Raw genomic sequence first — 7,497 nt, forward strand, 5'->3', positions numbered from 1 at the left:
GCAAATGCTCTTCCCTCTGCCTGGAACACACCCTTCTCCATCCTCCATCTTAATAACTGCTGCATTACCACCAACAATTAGCTAAAAAATCACTCTTTCAAGAAACCGTCCTCACCCTCCTCCCAGCCAAACCTTCCTCACTACCCCCCAGTCTGGGTTGCACACCTATCTATTCTCTTTGGGACCCTGTGCAGGCCTCTTCTAATCACATCCCTAGTACTATAGGACAAACTTTGATTTGCTTGTCTGCCTCCTGTGTAGGCTCTGAGTTTATTGTAGATGGAACTGTGTCGTGTTCACAACTCCCTCCTCATCAGTCAAAGATTCACCTACATTTCCTTCCCCTTAAAGGCCATCACATACTTCTTCAATTAGCTTGAAACACAAAAGTTCTTTTCTTCTCTGCCCACTAGGGATGTGTGTGATTGTGTGAGGAAAGATAGCACCCTTTCTCCTAGAGTGGGAACAAGAGAAAGGAGATGTTAAAAGAATTCAGCGGCTTCGGCTTCCTTAATCAGTCTCCCTACTGCAAAGCTTGAAGTTAAGACTTCGTGGGTAAAGAGAGTGGCTCTATTATTTGAAGTGGAGACATCTGCGGAGTTAGGAACCCGGATCCAGGTCCTTTGGGACAGTTACCACAGAGCTGTCCCTCACTCCCCCTCCACTGGGCAATGTTAGATGACAATCCCTCCCACAATGGGTGGAATCTGGGACTTAGGGTTAGAACGCAACCCAAATTCTACAATCAGACTAGACTGGCTTTCTCAAACACACTAATAAAAATAAATTCACCCAAAAGTTATTCATCTCTACTGAACAAAGTATGTCTTAAAAATCTGCTACACCTACAGCCACTGCCAAGTCCAGCACGTGTAATGTGAATCATGTACCACCCCTTCAGAGATGCTTGGGCATTTCCCCCAAGAGCAGACGACAGGCCAGCAGGTGACTTGTGGTGTGTGGCAGGGGTCTGAAAGATAAGCTGGGACAAGGAGGTGCTCTGATGTGAGGTGCTGAAAAATTGAATATCCCATAAAGCACTTAACAGAGAGATATGAGACTAACAAATGAGACCCAGAGAGCCGCAAACATATGCCAATGGCATAGAAAGTGGAACTGCTGTCTCTAAGGACAGACTTTTCAAAGACTTTCCTTGTTCACCTGCCTGCCCTTCCACCTGTCTGAAGCAGCCCAACCTGAGGCCAATTGCCACAGCAGCAAAAGTAGGAGGATCGCAGAACTTTCAGAATCGTGGAGAATCATGGAACTTTCAGAGCTGGCAGGACACCAGAAGAGATGAGCACTAAACATGAACTCTTTGGCACTTCAGATAACACCCAATTCCCTCCAATTATGCTGAAGAATATCAGTGAGTCTCTAGTGCATGAAACAAAAAGAGATAACTAAAATATACAAGTAATCAAAATAAAAAGATAAGAGATACAAACTCACACATCCCCTGTCAAAAGAAAAGCCTAACTTTTCTACTTGCAAATGTAACTTCTCCCTCTACTCTCTTGAATTTTTGTGGGAAAATTACCACATCAAACCAAATCATATTCCATTAAGACTTGAAGGAAACAGAGGAACAGGAGTAGATTGGTTGCAAAATATTGACAATAATTCCTCCCGTGCAGTCCTTTGCAATGTCACTTGCCTTCTCCTCCCAACAAGAGAAGCGGGCACGTTCCCCATGTCTTGCATTTGGATGGGTCCTGTCTCTTTCTGTGACTAAGACATGGAGTAGCAGTGACGTTGGGTTAATTTCGAGCCGAGGCCTCAAGAGATCTTGAAACTTCTAGTTTCATCCTTGTGGAAGACTGAGATACACCTACTAAGATACACCTGCTTAACTGGTCTTAAGCCAGCAAAACTTTATCAACAGAGATGGAAAGGCTCAATCTTTCTATCATCATTGTCCTTGTCACACTGGACCCTAGACAACGAGGTCTAAGAACAGAGTGAGCCACCACGCCCGGGTAGATGGTCATTTTTAGCAGGTCCAAAATATACACACTAAAGGTGGGAGAAAGCAGGAATAAAAATGTGATACAACCTATTACAGAAATACTTGTCTTGGGCAGGCAATTAATGCTTTTCTCCCGTGCTAATCCCACGTGGTCCTTCCTATAAAGGCAAATTCATGAATATGTAAGGAATAGCCCAGAGGGAAGACATCCTCCTATTGTGCAAACACTATTTTGGGATTCATTAGCTGCTTCACGAGCTCTGGCATGGAGGTTCCTTTTATGGGTTATATAGAACAACTTACAGTAAGCAATTAAAGTATTTAAAAGGGGTTTCATAGGTCCAAGTAGCCAAAGTGCGTCTCGATGGGGAATGTAAGCACTGAGGTGAACCGTGTGCTCTAGGAAGGGAGCTGGCGGCTATGCCTCGGCAGTCGATGCAAATAATGGTGACCCAGTAACTCTTACTGCCAACAATCATTATCTTTATAGCTCCAGAGAGAAGACAATTAAAAGCTTGAATCTGGTGAGGGCAGAGCTCTAAAATCTCTGTCTCTTGCAGGCCAGTGATGTAACTTTTTTTTTTTTTTTTTCTGAGACCAGGTCTTGCTTTGTCTCCCAGGCTGGAGTGCAATGGTGCAATCTCTGCTCACTGCAACCTCCACTTCCCGGATTCAAGTGTTTCTCCTGACTCAGCCTCCTGAGTAGCTGAGATTACAGGTGCCTGCCACTGTGTACAGCTAATTTTTGTATTTTTTAGAAGAGATGGTGTTTTGCCATGTTGGCCAGGCTAGTCTCGATCTCTTGACCTTAGGTGATCCACCCACCTTGGCCTCCCAAAGTGCTGAGATTACAGGTGTGAGCCACCATGCCCAGACCAGTAACGTTAACTTTTTAAAGCCAATATATCAGGATCTTTCCTTCTGATATCCTCTCAAAGGAATTGCTCAAGAGAGAACTTTAGAGAATATAAATGCCCTACACATACATAAGAAAACATCCAGTGGAATCGCTGTTCTAAGTGGATTCCTGCAGGCTGCATGATGAAGGGCTGTGACTGGCTGCACATTCATTCCATTCGCAAGGTGGGCGGGATGGCATCTATCTTCCATTTTTCTTCTCCCATGTCAGGGGAGTTCCACAAGCACAGCACCCTCAAGCTCTGTCCTCACTCCCCCAGTCCTTGTCCTCCATCATTGCCACCTGCAGCACCCCTCACCTCACAACAGAGGGGATGGCCGAATGGAACTGGTTAACTGGAAGGAGAAGGGAACACACATAGCCCCATCTTCTGCCTACCTGATCTGAGCTACCCATGGGGAGCAAGTAAAGCTGATTCAGTCCAGTTCCTAAAAACCGGAGGTATTAGAGTTTTTGTGCCAGAACACTAACAACATGCTAGAGAACTAAACGAGGAAGATTCCCAAAGACGCAAGGAAGAAAAGGATGGCGGTTTTGGTGGGCATAAGACTTGACATCAAACAGGAGAGGATCGAGAGAATCAGAAAAGGGATCCCTTACTGATCCAGGGTAGAAGAGTCAGTCAGTCAGGATATTTGATATCAGGACAGGTTTCTACAGGGAGGAGCCTGTAAAAATATTCAACAGGAGCAGTGTAGGGAGAGAATATGTGAAGTTAGAGGAATGAGGAATAAGGTTGCTTCGCTGCAGGAGTAGCCCAGGGTATATCACACTGCAGGACAGACCTTCGGACTTGCTTTATCATGGCGTGAGCATACCTGATAGAACAAAGGAAATAAGACCTGTAGAAAACAGTGTTTTCCAATCTCCCTTTACCAATACACAAGATGCAATTAACCCTCCACGACAGGCTTTTAAAAAGAAAGAATTGGGTATTATGGAGGTGCTGGGGGATATTGTGGAAGGAAGCAGGGACTCTATCTCTCCCTCTCCCATACTTGTGCTTAGGCTGGATTCTTAGCCACTTCCTTCCCCTAAATGGATGAAGATAGCATTCTGGACGTGTGTCACCTTTTGGGCCCCCAACTTCAGTTGCTTATTCAAGAGGAGTTTTGAAAATGAAGCCTGTACACCTTAGCAGTTCCATATATGGTAAGAATTTCTTCTTCTAGTTGCTCCTCCCTCAACCCCATGCCCCTCTGTTCTCATGACAATAAGAAGGGGTTTCCTCAAGCTGGGTCCCCTCTCTCCAAAGGCAGTAGCTGACTGCACACTGATCCTCTCTGCAAGGTGCGCAGGACGGCATCTTTCTCCCATTCCTATTGTACTCTCCCATGTGTAGGAAGCCCCACCAGTACAGCGCTCCAGGGCTCTGTCCTCACTCCCCCAGCCCCATCCTCCATAACTGCCACCTGCAGTAGTGCCCATTCTTACAAGAGAGGGAGCGACTGAATGGGATTGGTTAACTAGTAGGAGAACTGAGCGTGTCTAACCCCTTCCTCTCCCTACCTGGTCTGAGCTGCCACAGGGAGCAAATGCTCTGTTCTGCTTCTCTATAACCATGCATTTGACAGCAGCTGATTCTACTTGAATGCAGGTCCCAGGAGTCTGTGACTAGGAGAGGCTTCATTCTAGACCTGGAGTTGAATATTAGGAAGACGCTTGCCCATGGACGTAAGCCACCTTCTCAAATAACAACTCCATCAGTGACAGATTTGAGGGTTTTTTTTTTTCCAACTGCTTTGATCTTTTGTCTTATCTGAGAATCGTTTCAGAACGCAGGAGGGAAGGGAGCATGTTTTTGAGACTCTTTATAATTCAGCAGAGTAGCTTACTCCTAAGACCTGTTCATGATAAGCAGGGCCAGCTTTGCATGAACCCTGTCATCTAGCTGTAGTAATGGTTAGTAACAGCAGGAAGTAAAATATTCATAAGGTCTGCAACGACGTTGCATAATTTCAACCTTTGCTTCTTATCACAGTTCACACTATTCATAAATGCACATGCTGTTTGTTCTCCTTTCTCCACCTCCCGAGGCGGGATAAGTGTCTGTGGAGCTCAGTTCTAACATTACCCGTCCATCCCCCACCTTTCGTCCTCAGGTATGTGAGGGCCACCCTCTTCCCTTCATTGTGTTCTCCTTGGAGACTTCACAGGAACCCACACCGTCTGCTCACAGCACCATCCTCACCTCGCAGTCCCCATCTCCCACTCAGCAGCACACTTTTGCAAGTTTGAGTTAATCTAAAACAGAGTATCTCAACCTCCACATTGTGAACATTTGGAACCAGATACTTCTCATTGTGTGAGACTGCCCAGTGCACTGTCGGATGTCCAGCAGCGGCCCTGGCCTTCACCCACCAGATATCAGCAATCTGCTCCCTCCCCCAAGTTGTCAGCACCCCGCCCTGTCCCCTCTCCCTCCAGTTGTGAAAATCAAGGTGTCCCTAGACATTGTCAAATGTCCCCTGGGGGCACATTTGCCCCACTGAGAGCCAGCAATGTAGAGTAATCCTTCAGTGACTTCAACAGATGTAATTCCTTTGATATGCAAACACCTGAAGACATATTTGCTGTATGCAGAGGGGTATTAAAGGAAGTGCGGATTTACAGTATCACTGCAGAATGGGACCAACACTATAATTGGCTCCAAGGACGGACCCCTTCTAGGCATGGAGCCTCCCAGGCTGCACAACTTGCACACCTCAGAGACTAGGCCTGCAAGCTTGGGTTGGACTTAGACATTCAGAAGCTGGTGGGGCTTGTGACCTCCCTGCCAGTGTGACAGTAAGAAATATTTTCCTAACTACCTTATAATTTTTTAGGCATCTCTCTCAAAGTGAAGTCAGCACTTCTCATCATTATGTTTCAAATTATTCTGTAGAACCATATTCATTATGTACATAATGACACATTGGCTAAGGTAAAACATTACTCCTTGTAAGGAAGAACTCAATTTAATTGTCAGCCAAATGGTCCCTTTCTAAGGAAATGAAAGACAGTAATTTTACCCTTTCAGTCACATTCTCTCTGGGGGGGAAAAAAAGGATTATTTTTTAAAATCTCACAAACTTTCTTCTTGAGTTGTATAGGACAAATCACGTGATCAACATGCTTTTTTTCCATGTCTCTTTATTAACACTGAGCTGGACTCAGTGTTAATGGCCCCACACTTAGAGGAGCCCCTTGCTTGCTTTTACGGATCCGCTATCATCTTGAAATTCTTAATTTTTGATCAATAAGCCCACATTTTTATTTTGTACTTTGCCCTACAAATTGCGCAGCTAGTCTTAGTCTGTTGTGCATGCACCAGCTCATACACTAGTACGTAACATCCATCTGGAGGGAAGTTGTCCTCTTTGGTTGAATCAGATGGAAATGACTTAGGTAATTCCTTTACCCTATGCTGGGACCTAACAAGCTGGAGGGAAAGGTCACACTTGGAACAAAGATGTATTTGCTTAACAATTGGCATATTGATTACAGGAAGATTTCTAACTCTTTAGCAAAACTGTTTACAATGAAGCCCCAGTCCAGCTGTGCGTGGTGGTTCATGCCTGTAATTGCTGGACTTTGGAAGGCCAAGGCTGGAGGATTGATTCCTAGAGCCCACAAGTTCAAGACCCATCTCTACAAAAAATTTAAAAACCAACCAGTCATTGTGGTTCGCACCTGTAGTCCCAGCTACTTGGGAGACTGAGATGAGAGGCTGAGGTGGGAGGTTCACTTAAGTCCAGAAGGTCAAGGCTGCAGTGAGCCCTGAGCACGCCACTGCACTCCAGCCTGGGCAACAGCACGACTCTGTCTCAAAAACAAAAACAAATAAACCCCAACCTATAGACCTAACCTACTTCTGTAGCCATTATCATCTAAACCTTTGGTTGATAATGTTTCTTTGGTTGATAACACCAGAACACTGTCTCTAACCCTAATGCGTTCCGTTATTTACTAAAACTCGTTTCAAAACCCCCTCATATTTCTATGCAATTGCTCCCATCAGTCATTCTGTGTGAGATTCACGCTTCATCATCCAAATAAATTTCCAAGATCACCTTTGAAGCAGTCATCTATGCTTACTGAGCACTATGTGCTGCCCACTGTTTCAGGCTTTTTATAGATTTCACTTATTTAATCTCTACAACTTTGTGGTGTATCCTATTTATTTCCCTATTTTACAAATAAAAATGTTAAATAACTTGTCCAAAGACATACAGCTAATAAAAGGTAGTGTGAACCCAACTCTGAGACAGGTCACAGTTAATTTAGAAAGTTTATTTTGCCAAGGTTGAGGATGAGCACCCATGACACAGCCCCAGGAGGTCCTGCCATATGCCCAAGGTGGGCAGAGTGGTTTGGTTTTATACATTTTAGGGATACAGGAGACATCAATCGACATGTGTAAGATGAACACTGATTTGGTCTGGAAAAGGTGGGACAACTAGAAGCAAAGGCAGGACAACTCAAGCAGGGAGGGGACTCCCAGGTCATAGGTAGACAAGAGACAAAGGATTGCATTCTGTTGAGTTTCTGATTGGACTTTCCAGAGGAGGCAATCAGGTATGCATTTAGCTCAGTGAGCAGAGGGGTGTCTGAAGAGGAGGCAGGTTTG

The sequence above is a fragment of the Mandrillus leucophaeus genome, unplaced genomic scaffold (genome assembly GCF_000951045.1).
Source record: "Mandrillus leucophaeus isolate KB7577 unplaced genomic scaffold, Mleu.le_1.0 Scaffold473, whole genome shotgun sequence".
NCBI classification, from domain to species: domain Eukaryota; kingdom Metazoa; phylum Chordata; class Mammalia; order Primates; family Cercopithecidae; genus Mandrillus; species Mandrillus leucophaeus.